The sequence below is a fragment of the Ochotona curzoniae genome, unplaced genomic scaffold (assembly GCF_017591425.1).
Source record: "Ochotona curzoniae isolate NIBS_2020 unplaced genomic scaffold, NIBS_Ocur_1.0 contig_908, whole genome shotgun sequence".
Taxonomy (NCBI): domain Eukaryota; kingdom Metazoa; phylum Chordata; class Mammalia; order Lagomorpha; family Ochotonidae; genus Ochotona; species Ochotona curzoniae.
In genome coordinates, this window is record NW_024466607.1 from 23,739,543 (window position 1) to 23,765,339 (window position 25,797).

Consider the following 25,797-nt stretch of genomic DNA (forward strand, 5'->3'; position numbering starts at 1 on the left):
ATGTCCATAGTAAGTCAGTAATATCAAAGTCAGAAAAATTTTAGATAAGTATTACCTTTCTGTGACCTCCTTGGAATCCTCAATGGTAGGATGCAGAGAGCTTTACACAGGAGCTAGGCAGGCAGGAATTGCTGAAGTACCTGTACCATGAACAAAAAAGTCAAATTATCATTATAGCAGCAACCTGTTCACTGGTGAAAGTTCACAGGTGAAATCTCCTTAGGAATGTTCACTACAAATAGCAAGTGAGCATGACTGTACATTGCCAGGAAAGTGGAACCCAGGCAGTTTCTGTAGGCAGTATCATGACTGCACAGGGAGATCGGGCTCAGACGGACTGATGAGAGTCACACAAGATCCTAAAAGCAACATGACAGAGCAGCATCTGGACTTCCCATCCTGATTTCTAAGTCTGGGGCTGTTCTAGCTCTGACTTTCCTCAAAAGCAGGTAAGTCTTTGTATAAGGCTCCACAACATGCAAAAGGATGCCTCAAGAGGACTTCTCTGGTTTTGTAATAGTCTATGTCAAATTATGTAAAGAGTCTCATTTATGTGCATTTATTTCCCTTCATCTGAAGCCCTGGTGTCCAAAAGAATCTAAGAGAATCTAATAAGGGAAGGAATATGAGTTTTTGGCCCAACTAGTCTAAGTTTAAATCTTGTAGTAACACATTTACTATTGCTGCATTCTTCACAGTGACTCAGGCCACTTTCTACCTCTGTAAAATGGGTAAATTAACATTTGAAGGGGACTTTAAAAAAAAACATGAAAACACCAAGCACAATTCCTACCACATGTTGAACCTCATGATTACCAGTTTTTGAAGAATAACTAATGTTGCTGCCCAATATGTCACTCAAGGACAATGCACTAATCCCTCGACTGCTCCACTCCTGCTTGGAACTCAAACTTCAGTGTTTCCTTCACATGCTATTATTTGAAACTAAAATGCAATAATCATAAGCACCACTTTATTCCCTAGGGATTTTGATTTTGTCATCATTTCCTTACTTTAATGGTTTTGGTTCATCTCATGTCACATGGTTTGCTCAATACAGTAACAAAAGCAGATAATCATTCAAGGAGTATTTATCAAGCTCCTTCAAAGGTGCTAGCCACTAATTTCTATAATAGTGAGCATCAATAGCTCCAAAGCTTGCCTTCAGGCTGTGAATATTCTAGTAGAGGAGACAATGGAATGAGTGCACACACACACACACACACACACACACACACACACACACACACAGTTCTGCAGTATTAAGAACTGGGGAGAAACAGATTAGGCCAGCAGATGATGAATTTAGGGTTGAGGCGTACTCCTCCTGCCCCTTAGATAAAAAGGAATACATTGAATTTCTAACCCCTGTAACTCAGAATGTCATCTCCTTTTGAAACAGGATTCTCATAGATACAATTAGTTAAGATAGGATCACAATGGCATAGAGTGGACATTGAATCCAACATGACTGGTGTGCTTACAAGGCTATCATGATAAGACAGTCAAATATTTAGCAATGCTGAAGGCAGAGATGAATTATGCAACTACAAGTAGAGAAAGACCAATGATTCTCTGCAAACCACCTGATGCTACAAAGAAGCAAAGACTAGATTAGATACGGATCATTGCCCTCATGACACTCTAATTATACTTGTAGCCTTCAGATTTAAGAAGCAATGAATTTTCCTTTTAAGCACTGGGTATCAGTTTTATTTTTTTTTTCCAAGTTTCAATAGCCAAAGCTGAGCTGTTCTGATGCCAAGAGAAAGCAGCTACCTCCTGGTCCCACACAGGTACAAGGTCACAAGATTTTGGGCCATCCTTCATTGCTTTCTCAGGACACACACAGGGAGCTGGATGGTAACTGAAGCAGCTGGAACACGAACCAGAACCCATTTGGGATCCCAGAATTTGTAAGGGGAGGATTAGCGATTGCTAATGGGTACAGAGCAATGAATTTATATTGTTTCGAGCTATTCAATCATGGTACTTTGTTACTGCAGTCCTAAGAAACTAATACAAGGGCCTGGAACCATTGCCTAGCAGCTGCTAAAGTCCTTGCCTTGGGCGCGCTGGGATCCCATGTGGGCACCGGTTCTAGTCCCAGAAGCCCTGCTTCTCATCCAGCTCCGTGCTTGCAACCTGGGAAAGCAGTAGAAGATGGCCCAAGGCTTTGGGATCCTGCACCCCTGTGTGTGAGACCCAGCAGAGCTCCCGGCTTCGGATTGGCACAGCGCCAGCCACTGCAGTCACTTGGGGAGCGAGTCATTGGACAGAGGATATCTCTGAGTCTCCTCCTCTCTGTTTATATCTGACTTTTCAATAAAAATAAATAAATTTTTTTTTAAAAAACTAGCATAAAAGAACTTGCAAAAACTCATAGAAAATTGGTTTTAAGGATAAGTTTATCTTGCTGCCAAAAAAATTGTTAAGATAGTTGCATAATTTTCTCCCATTTTCCACCTACTTTCATAAAGATGACACTGGTTTAGAAAATTTCAAGGCAGTTGGGACTTCTCAGGATGAAGATCTGAAGCAGGTGTATGTCTGTTATATGAGCAGAACCTCAGAGGGCAGGTTAGCTGAAACAGTGAGGAGAGAATGGAAGGAGGCAGAACTATGGGGTATTGGACCTTATGGGTCATTCCCAGGACTTGGACATTTACTTGGAACAAGGTTGGTAACCACTGCAGTTCTGAACAGAGGCAGAATAAGATCAGTCTTATTTCTTTTTAAGACTTTTTAAATCTATTCGGAAGTCATTGTTAAGGAGGAGGGGATGGGAGATAAAGGGGCTGGGGGAAAAAAAGAGAGACAGAAGGAGTTTGTCCACTGGCGGTTTTATGGCTGCAGCAGCCTGGGTGGGGTCAGGCCAGGTCTTTCACGTGAGTAGCACAGGCCCAAACAGTCCATCTTCTGCTGATTTTCCCGAGCCTTCATCAGGGAGCTAGATCAGAAGTAGAGAAGCTGTGACTCCAACCAGCACCCATATGGGATACCAGCTTTGCAGGCAGTGGCTTTATCGAAAACACCAGCCTCTGTCTCACATTTTTATCAAATTGCCTTGGCTGTTTGTAAGCTATAAATGGAGCACCAAGGCTACTTAAGAGGCTCCTGCAGTAATACTGGTGATTAAAGGTGCTGTTCAGGTAGCAAAGCTATAGTGAATGTGGTCAGCCATATGCTGCTGCATATACCAAACCAGAACCAAAAACATTGGGAATTGACTGGGGGAAGACAGATTATACCCAATTTCTTGATAATATACAAAACTGAATTAGACTCAATAACAATTTAAGGGTGCTAATAAATTGAAGACATGGCCCTCAAGTGTCAGAACAGCTATATATATGGCAACATAATTAACATGGAATAAGGAATTTCCAAAATGAAGAAAAAGACAAACTGACAAAATAAACTGTGATTCAATGGACAAATCATAATGGACTATGGATGTAAGAAAAGGAGCTCAGCCTCACTAAATATGAGGGAGATGCACATTAAAATGAAAATCCAGTTCTTCTATCAGAGAAGTTAACACGAAATTCAATGTTGTGCAAGATGTGGGGAAAATAGCATAATATCGTAGCTTCCCACTGACAAAATCATTAATTGTGCCTGTGGTGAGCACTTTTACCATATGTATGAAAAGTGACTTTCCTTGTAAGCCATGGCATAGTAATTCTTCCTGAAGGGGTAGTATGTAGGAATCACAAGGAATGTACATGCAAATAGACATAAATTTTTAAAAATTGCTGCAATTTTCTCATAATAGAACTTGGAAATGATCTAAAAGTCATTCCGGGAGGGGAATGGGTAAACAAAATATGCTATAATTATAGGATCAGTTCCTATATAGTTGTCTAACAGAAACAATTGGGTTTATAGGAATAAAAACAATTGTTTCATAAATAACATCATATAAAAAAAGGAAAACTTTTACAAAAGCACAACAAATAGTATGTACTCATTTTTGGTACACACATTTGTATGCAAAAGTTTGAATAATGAACTAGTCAAATACATAAAAAATACATGGTAGAGGATTGGGGGATGGGGTGTGCCAAGAGCAGAGAGTGGAGGGTGGAGAGGAAGGACAGGAAATGATGATGAAAAGGGAACCTAGCTTCACAAATAACTTAAAAAAATACAAATAACAGCAATACTGAAAGCAAACTCGACTAAAGCAAAAGGGAAAAGCAGTTTTTGGCTAGGAAGAATACAATGTCAATTGAACTACTCTTGGAGATTGTCTGCAATTTTCAAATCATTTTGAAGAACAAGAGAGGGAGGAAGGCAAGAAAAGAATGGAGGAGAAGGATGAGGAAGGAATGAGGAAAGGAACCTACAGCCAGTTCTGGAGTACATCACATTTGGTCACATATTTTTGGATTTTAAAGGATTAAACTCAAAATAGTTATTTTAATTATCAGTGAGACCAATAATTAGTAGTGAGTTCTCTCCGTTCCTTTCATGTTGGACTAAATTTCAGATCAGCCAGCAGAGAGAACACGTTCCACTTGGAACCACTAGGAACCTGTGGCCAAGGGAGCAACAGCCCAACACCAGCAGCCACTACCCTGGGCACAGTCCCTACCCACAGAACTAGTGACACTATGGGCAACAGGAAACACGCATGGGCAGACAAGGGAAACCAAGCGTGCACTGTGGATGTCTTTTCAACCTTTCTAAAGAGACCACTGCAATCTTCTAGAATCAAGGGAACAATATGCTTGATTAGTTCATCAGTTGATTTAACAATTTTGCTTTTCATGAATCTCTCCTTGAAGCAAGTTGGTCATTTAACCTTACTTATTCTAAAACTTGAAATTAGTTTTTCTCCCAACAAAAGGCAATTTTCCCTTTCTTTTCTCTTCTTCTCTTTTCTTTCCTTTTCTTTTTTTTTTAAAGGAGTTCACTTGAGGATAATTCATTTCTGCTGCTAATCATCAAAAGTTCCTTTGTGAGCCAGGCATGTCATTCTTTAAAGAGGCTAAAGTTATGAGGAGGAAAATGTAGGAAAATTCAGTAATTGTGAAACAAAAGTCTAAACTGACCCAAATGCTTTCTCCTGAGTCAATATCATCTGCTTAAAAATATCCTATACATACACTTGTTTGAGAGATCTTGAAAAAGCAGCTTGCTAAATTCTTTAAAAAAAAAAAAGTTCCAGCAATCCTAGAGTCCTGCTTGCATATAAATAGGAGCCAGAGGCACCAAAACACTAGATTTGCCTCAATTACTTGGCCCCACTTACAGCCCTAATATTTAAATATGCTTTTCTGTGTGTCATTCCACAGATAGGGCTTGGATTGGTGCCTAAAAATAAAGCAAACAAGGTAGAAAGGCATTGTTCTGAGTACATTACCAATGTAAATATGCCATTCTGCACCTTTAAATATGGGTGACGGTAAACATGATTCCACACATGGAAATTAGACTTTTCAGAGTGACTATACTGAATCATTTAATTGGTCTGTGTAAGCATTTGTTATAATGTAGCTGTTCTGTATTGCAATAAACATTAGATTTTCAAATGAATAAATGAAATACACAATAAGTGCTCATAAACAGAAATATGACAAAGGGTATTTCAGCAAGTGCACTGTTCACCAAAAGATGGGTGAAAACAACATCCTACTCTAAATCATGAAACAGAAAAAGCGCATGGCTCTGCTACATTTTCTGTTCCTGCACAGAAACACAGCTGGAGCCTCACCACAAAATGACAGGGGACTGTTGATATTTTAAATAGTCACGTAGTTACCAGTCACATTACTTAGGGCACATTAGCCCATCATCATTCTGCTCTTCCAGTTCAGAATCTTGAGAATGGTTTAGCAAAATGCTACACTGATACATTTGCACAGTGGTCAAGGACTTAGATTTGAATCCTGGGCCAACCTAATAGTTGCATGACAATATCCAGGTCAACACTTTGCTTTATGCCATTTTCATCACTGTTAAAATAGCATTACCTTCCAAAACACTTATTAGGAGATTCAGTGAGATCATTTACGAAAAGGACCTGTCATATAGTTAAAATTCACTACAGTAGCTACCAGCACCTTTTTTAAAAATCATCATAATCATTATCATTATGATTAATAATATCTTCATTTCCATCTATTATCCTCATTTCCATTCTAATTTCATTAAAGTTGCAACTCATCACCTTATTTAGTCACTAAACACTTTTATTCATTTAAGGAAGTATTTACTGAGCATCTAATAAGTGTCAGGCATTGTATTAGGGTAACCAAAACCTCCCCCAAAGCTATTCAAGCATATGGGTACCAGGGAAGGAGTCTAAAAGAAGAGCTTTCTTTCAAGCTGAGGGAACAGCTTTAAATAAAGGAGCAACATGCTGACATATTAAAACAAAGGGACTTGAGGTGAGGAACTTCTCAGGATGAGATGGAGATAGATAAGGAATGAAAAACAGCTTCCTAGGGAGAGAGACCACAGATTTCAAAGGCACAAAGCTTAGAGGTACCTTTCTGAAAGTTCTACACAGAAACTCCCCATTGAGTAATTCAATGTCGAACACCTCCTGTGAAGAGACACTGTGTTGAGGTCTGAGGACACAGTGACAAAGACAAATATAACACATGCTATCATGTTAATTCCCAGTATGTTTATTCTGTTCGAAAAATGTAATATACTCAACAACATTCCCTTGAATAACTAAAACACTCCATCTTTTGTTTTGATCCCACAGAAGTATGACTGGATCTGGGAAAAACAAGAATCTCTTGTCAGACAAGGAATTATCCACAAATCAGATAATTCTCTTTCTACCTTAGAAGTCAGAACCTCTACAGACAAATTTAGTTTATTCTTGAGGCCTTTATCCTAGCACTACAAATGATCATGTTTCTGTTTCATGATTAATGGCTTCATTACTTGAACACTAACTTTAATTTAGTAAACAGACTCAAATTCTTTGTAAAGTTCGGATAAGAGAGGAAGGAACTGAAAGAGAAAGAATATAAGGGCACGTTCTAATGTAAAAATTTTTTCAGTTGGAATGCTACTTAGTGCAGATGAAAAATATTTAATACCTTCTGATTGGTGGATGCATGAAGAATTCAAAGCTTTCCTGAATGTCTCCCTGAGCTCAAGGTTTCCTCATCCATACTCTAGGATCAACCACTTGTCAAAAGGAATTCACTGAATTGAGGGAACAGTACAAGATTCATATCACTGGAATCAAGGGGTCGGTTATGACTCCAATAGGTAAAACCAGAAGGATTTTGCTTAGAGAAACTCCAAGGACAGACAGGTAAATTCCAAGTCTAGAACAGAATGTAATGACAACCTGCATGCAATCCCTTGACTTACAGAAACCCACATGGTCACCATGAAAATTCTCTTTAAGAGTATAGCATTGCTGACCAATCAAAAGAACACACATATCAATGGTCAAGGACAGAGACATATGCTGAACACAGACCTCTGAGTTCCAATTTTCAGTCTATAAGAACCCTAACTCCTATCTCCTCAGACAAACCTAGATTGTTCTGAGAGAGGGAGTTAGACTGGGTAACAGGCAATTAGGGTATTCTGGGTTACCGAGTCATCATTTTTTTTTTCACAAGTGAAAAAAGGTATTTTCCCCACCATGTCTTGGATTCTCATTTCTCCTGAGACAAGTGCATATTTTAACATATCCAGAACAGGCTTTCCCAAGAGACAAGGGCAAAGTTAACATACCAATTCCCCAGCTAAAGCATCAGCCCCATCAGTCTCTGGCCATTGCCAAGGGGGTTGTTTCAGACTGGCCTGTTTATCATTAAAAGGGGACAAAGAAAGTAGCCAGTGACACCTTTCTGGACCTTAAGTCCCAGGGCCAGATACCATGGAAACCAGGAATTCTCCTTTGTTTATGGAGAAACATCTTTGAGGTGAACCTTTGAAAGATGCTCTGTATATCTGACTTTCCAAGAAATGAATAAATCTTTAAAAAAAAAAACAAAACATGCTATCCCCACCATTAATTTGGGTTTTTCTTTCTTTCCTCCTACCACTATGACAGGAGGTTTGTCTGGGCTTTTCTTGCTTTTCCCCTGCCACTATGGCAGGGGGTCTAGGGCCTTTTTCTCTCTTCCTCCTGTCACAAAGGCAGGAGGTATGGGTTCTTTAGCTTTTGAAACCCTCTCCTGTCGCTAGGACAGGAGTCTCCTTTCTCAGCTTTTCTAATAAATCTTGCTTTAAAACTAAATTGTGACCACATGAAAATTCTTCTTTCCTGAGAAGAATTGATGTTGCTGCCGTACTGGGGGTTCAAAAATCCTGCAACAGTTCTATGCTTTGCTTATACATGTCTACTTTCTGCCGCCACTCACTGTATGTCACTGATAAACTTTCTATGCGATGGGCAAGCAAACCCAGATTTGGGGGTTCTACAGGAACACCTTCAGCTAGTTTTGCAGGTTTTATTGCAACACCAGGATACATGAGCAGAAACCTGGATTAGAAACAGAGCAATTGAGATTCCGTTCGTGATGCAGGCATCACAAACAATGGCTTAACTCACAGAGCCACAATGCTCATTGCTTTCACCTTAAAATTTAATCTAATGAGATTTTTGCATGTTGCTTAAATGATACCCACTTTATCAATATTAGACCAATGCAGAATTCTGTCTTGTTTACGGTCAAATAAATCTAATTCACACACACAATAACTATTTTACTTACAAGAGTGTTTTAACGCTTAGATTTACTCACTAATTACACTTTTACGTTAATCTCCAGGCAAGTACAATGTGTTTAGGTGATGTAACAGGAGTAGAGAGTGTATCATGGGCCTCAAATAGCTTTCACAACACCTTTGCTTCTGACAGGTAGAAAATCCAAGATAAAATCATTTCTGCATTCTCCTAAGAAACTCTACAGTCTTAAAAAGTACACCATTCCCTAAGTAGTTGATAAATTGAAAATAAAATGTTATAAAGTGATGGCACTTGAAGAAATAGTTAAAAAAGAAAGCTCAGAGAAGAAGTTTGTAATTATATTTAATGAGGAGATTCTGAACATGGCATAGCGAGGGAAAGAAGGTATCATCTCTGAATAACATATGTTTTCAAAAAGGTAAGTTATTCTGTAGGCAATTACCAAAATGTGAGAGTTCCTCTCATGGTTTTCAACCTCAGATTCTGAAAGAAAACTTCTTAAAATTCAAGACTAACAGAGCCAATTACTTCAGCACCAAGCTACATCCTAAATGTTCGGACTTGGCAGTTCAAAAAACCTCTTGGAAAATGGTCTTCTAAAATCTTCACTAACAACTCTAACTTTATAAATGTGGACTTTGAAAGGGTGGATGAGAGCTAAGCAATTAGTTGGCAAAGTGTAGAAGAAAGAGTACTGAATAAAAATATCCACTAGAGTTCTAGCTGAACTTTTGTCACTGAAGATTTCTGAGAGTAAATTCTTATTTTTAATAGCAATCACAAGCATTAAAAAAACCATTATACAGCACTGGGCATATCAAGGTCTTTCCAAGCAACATCAAATTGAATTCTTATGATCACAGCTGTGATGTAGTCAGATGGTTTATGCCAGACTTCCCAGCTGCTCCCAGTTCAGGGGCAGGATTAAAACACAGTTCCCATTTCCGCACAATCCAGCCTTTAACCACCAACTCTGCAGACAGGTTTAAGAATTTCTAGGATGACCTAAAAGGCTACTTGCAGCAATAGAGTGCTAAGACTTAAGTGTGATAATAGTACAATAGAAAAGTCTCAGCCAGATAAGTGACTTTGTGGCCTGGGTGAGCAGGTTTCTTTCTAAACCTCAAAGTTCCAGATGCTCCTTGATTTATGACGGGGATAGTCTCGATAATCCCACTGAAAAGCGGAAATACTAGAAATTGATAATAAATCTAAACCGCTTAATCTGCTAGCCTTGATAGCTTAACAACATAGACCACTCTAGAGAAAATGCAGCTGCCCTGCAAGCTGGGCTTCCACAAAGCTGCAGGTTTTTGCCTCTGTCTAGCATCCTGACAGTATTACAACACACACCCCCGCTGTGAAAAAGACCAAAACCCAAACTTTAATATTTGCAGTGCAGTTTCTGGTAATTGAAAGTATATTGGTATATTTTGGTAATTGAAAATATATTGTTTTCTCACCATCTTAAACTTAAAAAAAATAGATTGATGCATTATACTTGCTGGCTGTCTAAGGAATACAGATAGCAGAAAAGCCCATAGCCTATAATAATAATGGTGATAGCCAACTGTGTATTAGGTACTGCCTCAACATGTTTCTCACATTAAATCTTCAATCTTCACAATAACCTAAAGAATACTATTGATTTTACTCCCGTTTGCACATGAAGGAATGAAGGCAGACAATTATGTTACTTTTTAAAGTGTAAATATGGGATTCCAAATTAGAAGAATACACAAGACAAACCATACATATTGGGCACACGCCTACTAATAACACCAATGACCCCTTTGTTAAGTTCCGATGTCTATAGTAATTTCTTATGCAAATGAAGACAAAACACACAGAAAGCCTTCATTTTTCTAACATTCATCAGATCATAACTTTTTTTTAAAGATTTATTTATTTTTATGGAAAGGCAGATATACAGAGAGGAGACAGAGGAAGATCTTCTGTCCAATGCTTCACTCCCTAAGTGTCAGCAATGCCTGAAGTCGAGCCATCCAAAGCCAGGAGCCAGGAGCTTCCTCAGAATCTCCCATGAGAATATAGTGTCCCAAGACTTTGGGCCGTCCTCGACTGCTTTACCAGGTGCATTAGCCGGGAGCTACATGGAAAGTGGAGCAGCAGGGACTTGAACTAGTGCATTGCAGACAGTAGATTAATTTGTTGTGCCACAATGCTGTTCCAGATTGTAATGTTATAAAAGTCCAGCTCAGTGGGATCTTACCAGAAAGGGAAAAGTTGCACATTGCATATTGACATGGTTAGGAGCAGCTAATCATTCTCTTCAGGATGAAACAATGTTCCTTGAGAATGACTAATAAAGGCACGGAGGCTTCATACACTATTACTGCTATTTTCCGGTCTAGGAGAAATACAAACTCTCATTAATTTCAAAAATAATTTTCATAATATCATTTTAACTGATTCCAAAAATATTATTATAATCTGCATTAAAATTAAGAGTTTCTAATTTTTTAAGATTTATTTATTTTTATTACAAAGTTAGATATATTGAGAGAGGAGGAGAGACAGTGAGGAAGACCAGTATCATGAGATCACAAGCAGCAACAACCTACCATGCCACATCACCAGGCCCTCTCCATATGCTTTTCAGAATATTCTTATCCTGCCTTACTGGCATTACATAGAACTTCATGGACCACACTGAACAGAAGAGGCATTGATACACTGTATTTATGCTCAACTACACTTCAAAAATTAGGGAGAAACATTCAGTATTTCATCATTAAGCATAACAATAGCAGTGAGCTTTTCATAGATTTTGTTTATCTTGGTGGAAAGCTCCCCTCTATATTTCTTATTCTGAAATTTTTTATGATACATCAGTGTTAAACTTTGTCAAATGCTTTTCCCATTTTAGTTGATATAATCATATGATCTCCCATCTTAACTTATTGTTAATGTAAACTTTTAGATACAAGCAAATTTGTATCTCTGAAATAGACCCTGTATGGTTAAGATGTTAAATTTTTTTTCCCCTGAATTCTATTTGGTAATGTTTTGCTAAAATTCTTTTGGTATTTATATTCTTAAGAATTCTTTGCTTACAGATCTTTTTTGTGTACTATTTTTGTCTAGCTTTGATATCTCGGTGAGATTTGCTTCATAGAATGATTAGGAATGTTTCTATTTTCTATAAGTGATTATGTAATGTTGTTATTCATTTTCCCTTTAAATGGGTAGAAGAATTATATGAAAATTATCAGGGCACTAGATGTTGCTTTCTTCTAGATTTTAAGTGATTAATTCAATTTTTGTAACAGTTTAACGGGCCATATGATATTCAAATGATCTATTTCCAGCTGGTGAATTCTGAAAATTTGTGTTTGGGGAGGCAGTGGTCTCCTTCATCGAGGTTGTCAGTTTCTGTGAGTAGAGTGCTTCCTGTCATTCTGTTATTACCCCTGTGACGTCTGCAGGACCTTCAGCGACACCCTCTACCTCATAACCTGATACTGGCAGTGTCTGCCTGCTCTCTCTTTTGATTTGTCAGCCTGGCTAGAGATTTGTCAGTTTTATTAACTTTTAAAGAGAACCAGCTACTCCTGCTTTCTTTTGATTAAAGTTTGCATGATATATCTTTCTCATCATTTGACTTTCAACTGCCTCTATTGTTATATTCAAAGAGAACTTCCTATTGATAGTGTGGAGTTGGGTCATGTATTTTGAAAATAACTCTACTAATCTCTGTGTTTTAAGTGAGAGAGTCAGACCGTATAACGTTAATATAACACTGACATTTTAGAACTAATCTTGCCATTTTTTTACTTTGTCTTGTTTTCTGTTTGTTCCATTTGCTGTACTATTGACTGCTGAGCATTTTCCGGAATTCTATTTTGTTCTGTCCACATCTTTAAAAAAATTTTTTTTTAATTTTCAAAAAATTTAAAAAATTTTATTTTTATTGGAAAGTCAGATTTACAGAGAAAAAGACAGAGAAAAATCTTCCTTCCATTGATTCACTCTGCAAGTGCCATAAAGGCTGGAGTTGAGCCGATCCGAAGCCAGGAGCCAGGAACTTCTGCTGGGTCTCCCATGCGGTTGCAGAGTCCTCAGGCTTTGGGAAAACCTCTGCTGCCACAAGCAGGGAGCTGGATGGGAAGCAGGCAGCAGCTGGGATACAAACTGACACCCAAATGGGATCCTGGCACATGCAAAGCAAGGACTTTAGCCACTAGGCTACCGCACCAGGCCTCGAACATTTGATCTAGATATTACACGATAAATCGATAGCTTAAACAACTTAGATCAAATAGTGAGAAAAGATACCATGCAAAATTTAATCAAAACGAAAGTAAAAATGGGTGAGTCTCTTAAAAGAGTGTTGTCATCATGTAGCTAGTTTGAAACACAAAACCTAGCTCACTTAATGTCCCTTTAATTTGCTTAATTTATAATACTTTTATCTTAAATACTTCCTATACACACATTTATATTCATCTCAGCATTGCAACTTCTGTATCGATATTCAAGCATAATGTAGAAATCTCAAAAACAATATATTTTCTTCTTCACTGCTCTTTCATTCTTTATGTTCCAGTGTTCTAATTTTCATGGTTTCCTTTCCATTAAGTAACCTTCTTTAGTCATCCTTCTAGGGTAACTCTGCTGCTGACAGCTTTTGTTAGTTTTCCTTCGTTTGAGAATGTCTTGACATCCCCTTTCATTCCTGCAGCTACATTTCACTGATTATGGGATTTAGGGTTGACTGTTGACTGATATTTCCATTCTGTACTTGAATGCTCCGTTTCCTAAGTCTCAGAAGAAATTAAAAAATAATACCTAGACAGAGGAAAGAAAAACATACAACAAACTGGACATGACTGAAATGGAATGTCACTGAGCTATAAAAGATTGTGACTCTGATTACAGGAATAAACACGCCAAAAATAATTACAGCAACAAGTGCTAAAATTCCAGATATGCACCGGCTACAGAGCAGAACCAGAGAGGACAGGCAACACAGTGTGGAAGGATCATGTGGAAACTTCTCAGAGGAATGAAACTGAGTAAAACTGGTGCTGAAGGTTGGGTGGCAAAAGGCATCGCCAGATGCAAGGAAAAGCATGCCCAAACACCCTCACACAAGTGGAGAATGGAGCATGTTTGGGAAATAGGAATAAACCGATGCCTCAATCTCAGCTGTAGGAGCAAGTGGGGAAGAAATGGAAAAAACAGGTAAGGAAGAGATGCTGTGGGCTCTCATCCTATTTGGACCCCACAAGTTGCCAGAAGGACCTGCCAAATAGCCTAAACTCATACATATGTGCAGACAGTGACTGCTACCGTAACACTTATGAACCTACTTGAAAAACATAGCACAGAAAAATCTAGATCTTCTATTCACTGGTTCATTCCCAAAATACCTGCAACAGCAAGGAGCAGGAATTACTCAGGATCTTACTGGTGGGTGGCAGGAAACCATATACTTCAGTCATTCTCTACTGCCTTCCAGTACACACTCAATCTGAAGTGGAAAGGAATTAAAATCCACACATTCTAATGTGGAATGTGGAGGTCCCAAGTGGCAATTTAACCTATTGCAACCAACATCTGTTTTTAAAACCTTCTTTTTGAAAGAGCTGCTCAGAACCAGCTGTGTAGTACAACAGGCTAAGCAAACCCCTGTAATGCTGACATCCCACATGAGCACCAGTTTGATACCTGGCTGCTCTACTTTCAATTCAACTCCCTGCTATCAAAGTGGAAGATCACTTGGGCTCAGAAACAGTTCTTGGTTCCTGGTAGCAGCCTTGCCCAGGCCCGGCTATTCTAGCTATCTGGGAAATGAACCAGCAGGTGGACAATCTTTGCATATCACCCCTCCCATTAATCTCTTTTAAATAAGCTAAATATTCTGATACTGGTGCAATGCCTCAGTTGGCTAATCCTCTACATGCAAACACCAGCAATCAATATGGGCACTGGTTCATGTCCCAGATGACCCACTTCCAATCCATCTCCTTCCTTATGACCTGGGAAAGCAGCAGAGAATGGCCCAAAGTCTTGGGATCCTGCACTCTCATGGGAGACCCTGAAGAAGTTCCTGGCTCTTAGCTTCAGGTTGTCTCAGCTCCAGACACTGTGGCTATTTCAAGAGTGAACCAAAAGGTAGGATTTTTATTATTTTCTATCGCTCCACATTATTCCATAAAGTAAATGTAGCACAATTTCTTCATCCATTGATTTGTTCATAAGCTTCCGGGTTGTTTCTATGCCTTTTTATTGTGAATTGTGCTGCTATAAACATAGGGTTGTAGGTCGTTCTCCTGTATGCAAATGTCATTTCATTTGGGTATATTCCCAAGAGTGGAATAGCTGGGTTGTACGGTAGATCAATTCTCAGTTGTCTGAGCACTCTCTATACCAACTTTCCCAGTGGTTGCACTAGCCTACACTGCCACCAACAGTGGAGTGGGGTACCTTTTTCCCCACTCCCATGTCAGCATGTGTTAGTAGATTTCTGAATGTAGGTCATTCTCATTGGAGTTAAAGTAGAACCTCCATGTGGTTTGTATTTGTGTTTCCCTAACAGCTAGGGAGCCTGGACATTTTTTTCAAACATCTATTAGCCATTTGAATTTGTTCTTTTGAAAAGTGCCTGCTCATTTCCTTTGACAAACAATAAACATTTCAAAAAGATTTTTTAAAGCAACTTGCCAGTGAATTATACACACCTTCAACCTAATATGTATCAATACTTAGTGGGCCTAATGATAGAATATGTTAGTGGCCAAGAACAATAGGGACTCAGCTGAGTTACTGCTATTCTTGCTCCATTGTAAACAAACTCCATTCCACCTTCAGAATGATTTTCCTGTCTCTGAGGTCAATGAATAGAGCAGCAACAATGAGATCATGGCTGGTGTTAGCACATTAAGCAAAGTTTTTCATCTCTCCTGTAGCTTCGAATTCCTTGGCTTTGATAAACCATTAGCATTCTCAAAGCATATTTTATGTATTTACTAAATGAAATATTTCCAATGCTAGTAGCTATGAAATCAGATTTATACACAATTTGTCAAGTTCACACTTGGTGCTCCAGAAATGCCTAGTGTCTAAAAACTTCCAAAGACTTTCAGGGTCCTTGGGGGACTAGTGTCAGATTGCTTGTACTCCTTCTGTCCTATTTTCACAATGACTGTGCAGTCTCATATCTAGATGTAGGTAGAGTCTGTTCCAGAATGGGTATGGATCTCATGTCTGCCTTTGCGTAGGTGGATACCCCTGATTGTGAATGTAATAATGCTTTACATGGGAAACAAACAAACAAACAAACTCCACTAAGACGTAGCAGTAAAAAAGAGCAGAATAAAGGAGTTTTTATGTGACGATGTACATGTTATTCAACAATCTCAATATTTTCTCTCCACTCCAACTACTAAAAACAACAACAGCAACAAAAAAAAATTCCTTCTTCAGACTGCCTCTCAGAGGCCAACATCATTCCAGCTTGGAGTTGAGGATGTAATATCCATCCTGGGATTTGATCTGGTGTAGTCCCAGTGGGAGTGTTCTCTTTGCTTAGTAGCTTTCTAGCTCTCAGTCCTTTCTCAGAAGAAAACAACATAAAAAGGAATGCCATACTTTCAGAGTATAAGAGATTCCCATCAAGAATGGAGGTGTGAAGTAGAATATTAATAGAGCAGGGATCTAAAAATTTTCACCTTGATTGGGCCAGGTTATGCCTCATAGTTATAGGAAATTTCCTTGCACACCTTTGCCATTAAAGATAATTCATCTTTCTAAAGAGTTGGTTTTCTTTTTAATTTATTTGAAAGGCAAAGTCATACAGAAAGGGAGAGTCAGAGAAAACAAGAAATCTTTCATTTGCTTCTTCACTTTCCAAATAGTAAAAAAGTCAAGGCTGGGTCACAGAAAACAGGAGCCTGGAGCTCCTGCTGGGTCACTCATGTGAGTAGCAGGAACCTAAGCATTTGGTCTATCTCCCACTGATTTTCCACACACATTAGCAGGGAGTTGGACTGAAAGTGAAGTAGTTGAGGTTCAAACAGGCACTCCTATGGAATGTTCTTATCATAAGCAGTGGCTTAACCTGATGTGCCACAATGCTGGCCCCAAAGATAATTTAAATTTTAATTTCCGTTCTATTGTAGATAGCACCTAATGAGGGTAAAGTATCAGCATTCCAGCTCCAACCTGACAAGGGGAATGAATCCCAAGAGCTGGCCTTTGGTCTTTAGTAGGCTAAGGTTCACTCTGGACTCCCATATGCCGTATCAGACCCCAGTGAATGGGACAGGATCCTGCCACCACTTTCTGATCCAGTTTCCTGCTAATCATAGGGCAGGTGGCAGAGATGGCTTAAGTGCTTGGATTTCTTGCTTCAGCCTGGCCCATTCCTGGCTGTTGTGGATAGGCATTTGGGAAGTGAACCAGAAAATGGAAGGTTAACCTTTCTCTCTCTCTTTCTCTCTCTTTCTCTCTGTGTGTCTCCCTCCCTCTCCTCCTCTCCCTTTTGCGCTATTTTTTTTTAAATGAATATATTTTTTAGAAGTTCCCAACTGTTGTGAGAAAGTTTCTCTTCCAGAAAAAGCTTTGGGTCTCGTTAGAAACTATTATAAATTTACTCTCTAATTATAATCTTGTTTATTAAGTTTCAGAGACTGTTAAGTAGAGGAAATCAGCAGCATAAACTAACCTAGAAACCTGCTTATTCTGAAAATGGTCTTCTATAAGTGTCCATATGTACTTGCATTGATTATGTATGTCCCTTCATTCTCCACAGAGACCCTCCTCTATTCTTTGTAGCATCTTTTCCCATATTGTTTTGAGTTATTTTTCATACAGTTTGCAGTAAACTAAATCTGAATTACGTCCCATTAAGTAGGGAGAGTGGCATTCTCTTAGAAAAACATGGGTAATCAGAAGTGAATAGAATTATTGCATACTTCATGACATGAATTTACTGATGGCATCATCATACACATTTAATGTATAATGTGGCATATAACAGATATGGGCAAAATGCCTAAAGTGAAATATTCTATTAGTTACCACTGCATCACAATGTGGCAATAAACTTGACAATAGAAAAACAAATGAAAACTCTGTTATTTTCAATGTAATGATATCTTTTTCAGCTTGCTTTTGAATTCTATCAGTCTTTATTTAAACTCTTGTGACGTGAGTATTTTTTCTAGAGACCAAATTCTGATTCTTTACAGTATATACACATAATACATTAACTTTCCTTAATGATGTGATGGATTTTTGAACATATAACTGGCCTGATGTAAGTTATTTTATCTAGAAGAAACGAAAGTTAAGATTCTGACAATAAAGGACAAGTTGTCAATCTGTTCAATAAATTCCTGTTGAAAAGAAAACCGTATGTATTGTATATTAACATAATTTATTAGAACAATTAGAATGCATCCTTGTTGTCTTTTAACTAGATTATTTCTTGTTCTAGTAATTGCACTAGACAAGGGAGAATAATAGTTTCAGGATTCTAAAATCATCTGTAGAGCATGTGGAAACAGAATGATCAATAATGCTAATCTACTGGAACACATAAATTCCCAGAAAGAAATCTTTTATCAAGAGAATTCCTTTGTATAATCAGCATTATTTTTCAGTGTCTGTACTCATCTTGCCTGAAGTGAAAATAAAGACACTGGACAAATAACAGATATTTATTCTGCTTTCGGAAAACTGCTTGGGCTGGGTCACCTCTGGCCTCTAGTGGCTCAGACATTGCTTCATTCTCTTGCAAAATGCCAGCCAGTAACAGCAAATGAAGGACTTAAGATTCTATGCAGAGCAACACAGACAGCAGGCTGAACATGTAACAGGGAAGATGCAAAACTTTCAAGTACTGGTCCTGGATAAGAAATCATAAACTTCCTCAATTCAAACACACATTCCAATGGATAAAAATGTCTTGTAAGCAAGAAAAATACTGGATATTTTAAAAAGAATTCATGGAGACATTTGCGTACAGGAAGTTATTATCTACAGAAACTCAAGGGGACCTAGGCAGGATGCCTGGCTCTTAGAGGTGGCCTGAGGTCTTTAGATATGAGCTGAGATACACCTCTGGTCTTGGGTTTCACACATCCTTGAGAGGAGCTCCCAGAAATTTAAGCAAGCAATGGATGGGGTTATCTTATCCTCAAGGATAACCTCGCAGTTGAATGGGATGCTGCTGGGAAACACAGTTGACAGCAATCAAGTTTTTCTGTAATAACAGGCAATACGGGCCCAGCGCGGTGGCGCAGTGGTTAAGGTCCTCGCCTTGCATGCCCGGGATCCCATATGGGCGCCGGTTCTATCCCGGCAGCCCCGCTTCCCTTCCAGCTCCCTGCCTGTGGCCCGGGAAAGCAGTTGAGGATGGCCCAAAGCTTTGGGACCCTACACCCGCGTGGGAGACCCGGAAGAGGCTCCTGGCTTTGGATCGGCAGAGTACTGGCCGTTGCGCTCACTTGGGGAGTGAATCATCAGACGGAATATCTTCCTCTCTGTCTCTCCTCTCTGTATATTCGCCTTTCCAATAAAAAAAAATAATAAAAATAAATCTTTAAAAAAAAAAATAACAGGCAATACAAGAATGCACCACCCGCTCCAGCCTGCATTACAGGAATCAGCCCCACTGGTGACCCAGTCTGCCTTAGTCAATGCAAAGTCCTAACGAGACCATGTCTAGACAGTATTGATCTCTCACCAGAAAAAAAATAATTCAGAATGTGACTTCTTTCCTAGCTTAGTCAACATGACATCCAAATTGTGATCTTTCATTCACACATTGCTAACATCTTCCCTACCAGACACCGGTTTCATCGACTAGGCAGCTAGGGACCCATTGGTTTTTTTTTTTCAAGGTTTATATAGCATCATTTTTATGTGCAGAAAATCCTTGATATTGAAATAAAGGAGAAGAGAAGTTTTTAGGTAGCTTTTTCTTCCTGCTAGACAAAGTAAACAGACTTTTAAAAACCAGTGAAGTGCACATAAGCTGAAAGGGACCATAATGCAAGTTAAAATGGGCAAAATATCTCTAGGAGAAATTAACTTAAATAATCCAAAAGATTCACCATGAAGCTTAACAGCTTATGAGTGTAGGGCCTCGTGATAACTGCTCCCCATCCCAGCTGGGAAGATGTGGTTTTCCTTAGAAGCACAACTTTAAATGGTCAAAGGTACTACTACGAACGTAAGGGTCCCTACTACTCTCACCTCCTTACTTGGCAGATCTACCAAGCAGAATCCTGTCATAGATGCACCAGAAGTTTGCCATGTGAATGCCCTGAAGGGAGGAATTCCAAATCTTGCCTAACCATCATGTCTGCTCTCAGAAAGTCAAGTAGGAAGTGAGTGATTTATTAATTTAAGTAGAGCAGAGTTCCAAAGTTTCCACAGCAACGTGTGGGAGTCAGGATCACGAACTCAGGTGGAAAGACACAATCCTCCCTCATTTGGGGACTGAAATGAAGCCATGACTGAGACACTTGCGTGTTTCAGAGAATAGAAAGTTTAATAACGCAGGTTTATTTTTTCATCATTAAAGGAAAATGAAACCAGCATTTTATTATGTTGCAATTAGGGTGTGGTACCAACCTATCCCGCAGAAGAAAGCTAAATAAACACAATCAGAGACAGAATGTCACCATTAAAATTCTTTATAATGCCACCCAGAAATAAAATTACCATTTAGATGCTCCTAACTAAAACATCCTTGCACAGCTCAGAAACACGTTGCCCTCTCAAGCACCCAGCAGAAAGTTCATTTCGTCTACATGTTCCTGCATTGGACTTAAAACCTTCTGAGCATTTCGCCACAAACTGATATTCAAAAGGTTAACAGCAGAGACATCTCACTGACAGCACAGGTCATGCTTCCAAATGTCCCAAATGGACTGTATGTAACTTATTGCAATTATGGTACAAGTCCTGAACTCTTAAAATGAACTGAAGGGATGTAGTCATGAATTTTCCTTTCTCTGTGTTAATGGAAGACAAACGCATGTTACACTAAGCAAGAGAAAGCAATGAAGTGTTCTTTCTTTTCTTTTAAGTCAAGGCAGGTAATAATTTCAGGGTTCTGGGTTGAGTGCATGATTGTGGCTTATTTTCAAGAGACAAGATTAATTTAAAAGATACCTGAGTCCTGACACAGACAAGACAAGCATGCCTGTTTGAATTCCTGGCTATCAACAGAAAAAGATACTGAAAAATAGAGCTCAACTCTGTATTTCAAATATGTTCAACTTATTCCAAAGTAAGGGAAGAGCAATTATATTTTATGATAATTTTGTTGAGTAAACTAAACTGTCTCTAAAGAAATGCAGAATTTAGTAAACACTCTATAAATAACACAAAGGTTTGTTACATACTATGCTTGAAAGAATGCTATTCAACCATTCTGATTTGGTCAGATGTTAAATTAGACAGATTAGAAGAAAATTTTATCTACTGATTTAAAATATTTATGCTTTTAGCAAAAGATGTAAGTAATGAGTTACAAAATGAGAAAAAAAACCACATGGGTAAACAAAGAGCAATGAAGGTATTTTGTGCAATCCTGAAGAACAGATTTTCTTGAGTTGTCTTCTAAAATCACTAATTTACAAACAAGAAAAGCCAACACGTAAAATCAGATCATTTCTGTTGGGGCCTCTATCATTTTAAAAACCCAAGGAAGCCACCCATTTTACCTTTTTTTAAATTTTATTTTCAGCTTGCTATTAAGCAATGAATTAGATAAACATATTTACTCATGTCTTAAAATGTATACTAAAGATAAATTTGTTTTAAATTTCAGTATTCTAAGCCTTCCATTTCCTTCCAAAATACATGTCTTGAGTGAGTATTTGGCACAGCAGTTAAGATGCTATTAGTGGTAGCCAAATTTGATATTATGTCCATCCCAGAAGTACCTGGGTTCAAATCTTGACCCTACTCCGTATTCCAGCTTCCTTCCAATACACACACTGGCTGGTAGAAGGTGATGGCTCAGTAGTTGGTCCCCCTCAATCACATAGATCATAAGGATATAGTTCCCAACTTCCAGACATTTACAGAGTGAATCGGCAGATGGGGGCATCTATTTTCTATATGTGTGTGTGGAAAAAAAATTATGTGAATGATAACAAAAACAGAACCAAACAGTGGGAGAAAAATAAGAGGCAAAAAGCCTAAGGCTGCAGACTTCAGAGAAATAGTGTAGCGATTTGACAGTAAGGAGGTAAAAGAGAAAGAAAATATCAGACTTGGTAGCAATGCTGACTGGGCAAGATTACTGAAAAGAAGATGAAAGGGGATTTTAAGAATTGCTATGTGTAATGCACAAAGTACACTTTTCAAAGTTCTTGGGCAGATATGAGTAAAATTTGCAATTACTTATCAATTATTTTATCTGCTTTACTATTTTAAGATTGTACCACAACGGACCCAAAAATTTATTTAAATTATACACGTATCTTTCCATGCTTAAGATTAATCATTCATATCTAGAGTTCCTCTTTCTTTAAATGTCATAAACGCACACACCAGAAACTAACTCAATCATCCCATAAATGTTTTGGAGCTCTCTCAGTCTGCCTAAATGAAATTTCACCAGCTAATTTAAGGTTCTATGTCTGGAATGACCTCAGAGACTACATAGGTAATTAATAAATTTATATGAAAACATGAAAATGAAAGTATATGTCAATGTCAAATACATAAAAGGCATGGAGAGACAATGATTGCTACACATTAACATAATTTTAAATATTGGTAATAGATCTAAAATGAAAGTGTAAGTAGAAAATAAAGAGAACAACCTTGTAACTTATGTAATAAGCTTTTTGGATCGGATTATTAATAAAGTTATAAGCACTTATGGCTTTATTGCTTTGCTACACAGGTCACCCAGCACACTGTGGCAACAACATCAGCTAGAACCTGAAAATCTCTATGTTTCTTCAGTTGGGTTACATTATTAGAAATACATATTGCATACTAGAATACATATTATTTTAATGTAGTATGTAAAATAAAACAGCCTAGGGCTAAATTGAAACATTATTATCTTTTTGCCCAATCTATATTTGTAAATTAAAGTTGTCACTAATAAAGCTATGTCACATAGCATGATCACAAATGAGAGCATGAGAGAGAACATAGGATTCAAGAATGCACAAATATATTTATATATAAAGGAAAAATCCAAGGCTCACAGAGATCAAAACAGCCTATACACAAATACAGTACAGTCACTTTTTCAGAGGAGAGTTTAATTCCAATGCCTGAGTCTCAGAAGCATATGTCACACATATAGTCAAATCTATATAGCCAAAGATCACCAATAGCATGCAAGTTATACTGCTTTGTACATTCAAATCTGAGAGTAAATATTTGATACCCAAACTGAGCTGGGCTAAAGGAAGAAAGCAAAGAAAAACTACTTTACCTTCAAGGAACAAAGAAATCAGAACTGAGGTTTACTAGGGAGGTGATGACACATCATATAAATCCTCCAAAGGGTATATTCCACTGATTGAACATTTTCGTTTTAATTGACATTTCTCCAAGATTCTTTTTCTTTTTGGTTGGGGGGTGGTTGCATTTGAACACCCTCCGGGGTGCTCCTTTATGGAAATATATACCAAATGAATTAGAGAATTTGAGGCACAATTTTACTCTTAACAAATGAAAAGGGGATATCTTCCTCCTGTACATATGGTGCAACTGAACTAAAACATTTTCTCTTCCTTTTTTCCCTGGTTTATTCCCTGCCCACCTTATCAAGACACCATGGTAAATTGATGGAATACCTATAGCCTGGCCCTTCCAACAGCTTTCAAATGGCCCAATCCAGATACACTGGCTTCATCCATTCTTTGGCATTCATCTATTTGCCATTTATCTTCCCTACTGAAATCTACTTTTGATTATTTTCAATATGATGTTTTTGTCTTCCTTTCCATCCTCCTAAATTGAATTACCTTTATTTCTCCCTTTTTATGTCTTTTGTGCCTCCTGTAAAGTCTATATTTATAAGACATTATATCTCCAAATTTAGACATAGTTAAGAACTACCAATGTGTCTTTTCTGAGATAATTTTTATCAGTGTTATCTAAAAGAAAATTCTTGGGCTTTTGAAATGCCATATATCAAGTAATAGCTGAAGATGGTGACTACAATACTATATGCTCTTTCAACTCAGGCCAGATTCATTAAAGATAGACAAGTTTTCCAGTCTCTAATGGTAAAGATGCTCACATTCTGGGTCTGGCGTGATGGCTCAGTGGCTAAAATCTTCACCTTGCAACCACTGGGATAACATGTGGGTGTCAGTTTGTGTCCCTTCTGCTTCATTTCTCATCCAGCTCACTGCTTGTAGCCTGGGAAAGCAGTTGAGGATGGCCCAAAGCCTTGGGACCCTGCACCCACAAGGGAGATCTGGAAGAAGCTCCTGACTTCTGATTTCAGGCTTCAGATTGGTTGTTGCAACGACTTGGGGGAATGAACCAGTGGACAAAATATCTTTCTCTCTGTCTCTCCCTCTCTCTGTAAATCTGCCTTTCTAGTAAAACAAATCTGAGACAAGAAATCCCCACAATCCACATAAGAATATTTTGGTTTGTGTCCTGGCATCGGCTCCTGACTTCTTTTTCTTGTTAATATAGGCCATGATGGGCAATACATAATGGCTCAAGTAGTTGCGTTCATGTTATCCACATGGAAAACCTAAAATGGTTTCCCGGCTCTGTCAGTCTCTCTCTCTCTCTTTCTCTCTTTTTTCCCTTCTCCCTATCCTTCTACCTCAGTATCTACTGCCAATCCACTTCTGCTTCTTGAATGAATGAATGAATCAATCAATCCATAAATGTTGGAAAAAATCCAAGCTTCCATGATTCCAAATAACTGACTTTAGTAGATTGGAAGCCCAAATTTTGGAAACAGAATTGGGTTCACATTCAACCTCAGGTATTTGGTTTGAATGCAATCTTGAGTAAGTCATTTCACCTTTCTGAGCTTTAATTTGTTTTTCTGAAGTAGTAAGAATACAAATATCTACATAATGAGATTGTAATGAGTATAACATGAGGTAATCTTTATAAAACACATACAATGTCTGGCAAACAACCAGCATTCAAGCTCAGTAACCATAATTTCATTGTCGTGAGGGAAAATTTTACATTTGATGGCATTTTTTCTAAGAACCTCACAGCATGATCTTAAGAGTAAATTTTAAATCAATTTTTAGTAGATCCCAGTCTCAAATACTATCTTGTTCTCATCTCCACACTTGAGAAGTTGATACATATTTTTAAAGATTTATTTATTTTTATTGCGAAGTCAGATATACAGAGAGGAGTAGAGACAGAGTGACCCCAAGGACCAGAGCTGAGCCGATCCAAAGCCAGGAGTCCAGAGCCTCCTCTGGGTCTCCGACCTGGGTACAGGGTCCCAAGGCCTTGGGCTGCACTCAACTGCTTTCCCAGGTCACAGCCAGGGAGCTGAATAGAAGTAGAGCTGCCAGGATTAGAACCAGTGCCCTTTATGGGATTCAAGCACGTTCAAGGTGAGGACTTTGGCCACTAGGCTACCACGCTGGGCCCCGAAGTTATGATATATTTTAAATAGGATTTGGAACTGAAAGAATAGAGAACCAGTTACAACTTTGGATATATCATTAAGAGCCTCTATTCTTAGCAAGTGTATCCCTTTAAAATATATTTATTATAATTAACCACAGAGACTGATATTTTCATTATCAGTTTCAACACTGTCTTCTGAAAGGGAAAACTGTAATTATAACAAGTGAAGATTTCACACATTAACCTTTTGTAGAAGGGAAAAACAAAAATGAGTTATCTAGTAACAGATTGAGAAGGAGCGGAACAGATAGGGAGATGACGACAAGTAGACCAGAAAAAAAGCCAAGAGGCTTTGATGAGGAATACTATTTGATCTCTGGCTGTTTAGTGTAGCAATGCCCACACAATGACTCTATCGCCCACAATGGCTGTCAATTTTCTCCACGGAAATAGGATAAACAATGGGCCACTTCCTACCTATTAACACAGAGTAAAGCATTTCATCACAGGATTTTTACCAAAGGAAATAAATGCAC

General features: G+C 38.3%; 1 protein-coding gene across 1 annotated transcript in view; it reads right to left on the reverse strand.

Moving 5' to 3' along the window:
- The window catches only part of FHIT (fragile histidine triad diadenosine triphosphatase), a 1,216,856-nt gene that overhangs the window by 908,524 nt on the left and 282,535 nt on the right, over positions 1-25,797 (reverse strand). The window contains exon 3 of the mRNA XM_040994745.1: positions 56-140. The gene's annotated coding sequence lies outside the window, so the exon portion shown is untranslated. The remainder of the gene's footprint in view (positions 1-55; positions 141-25,797) is intronic.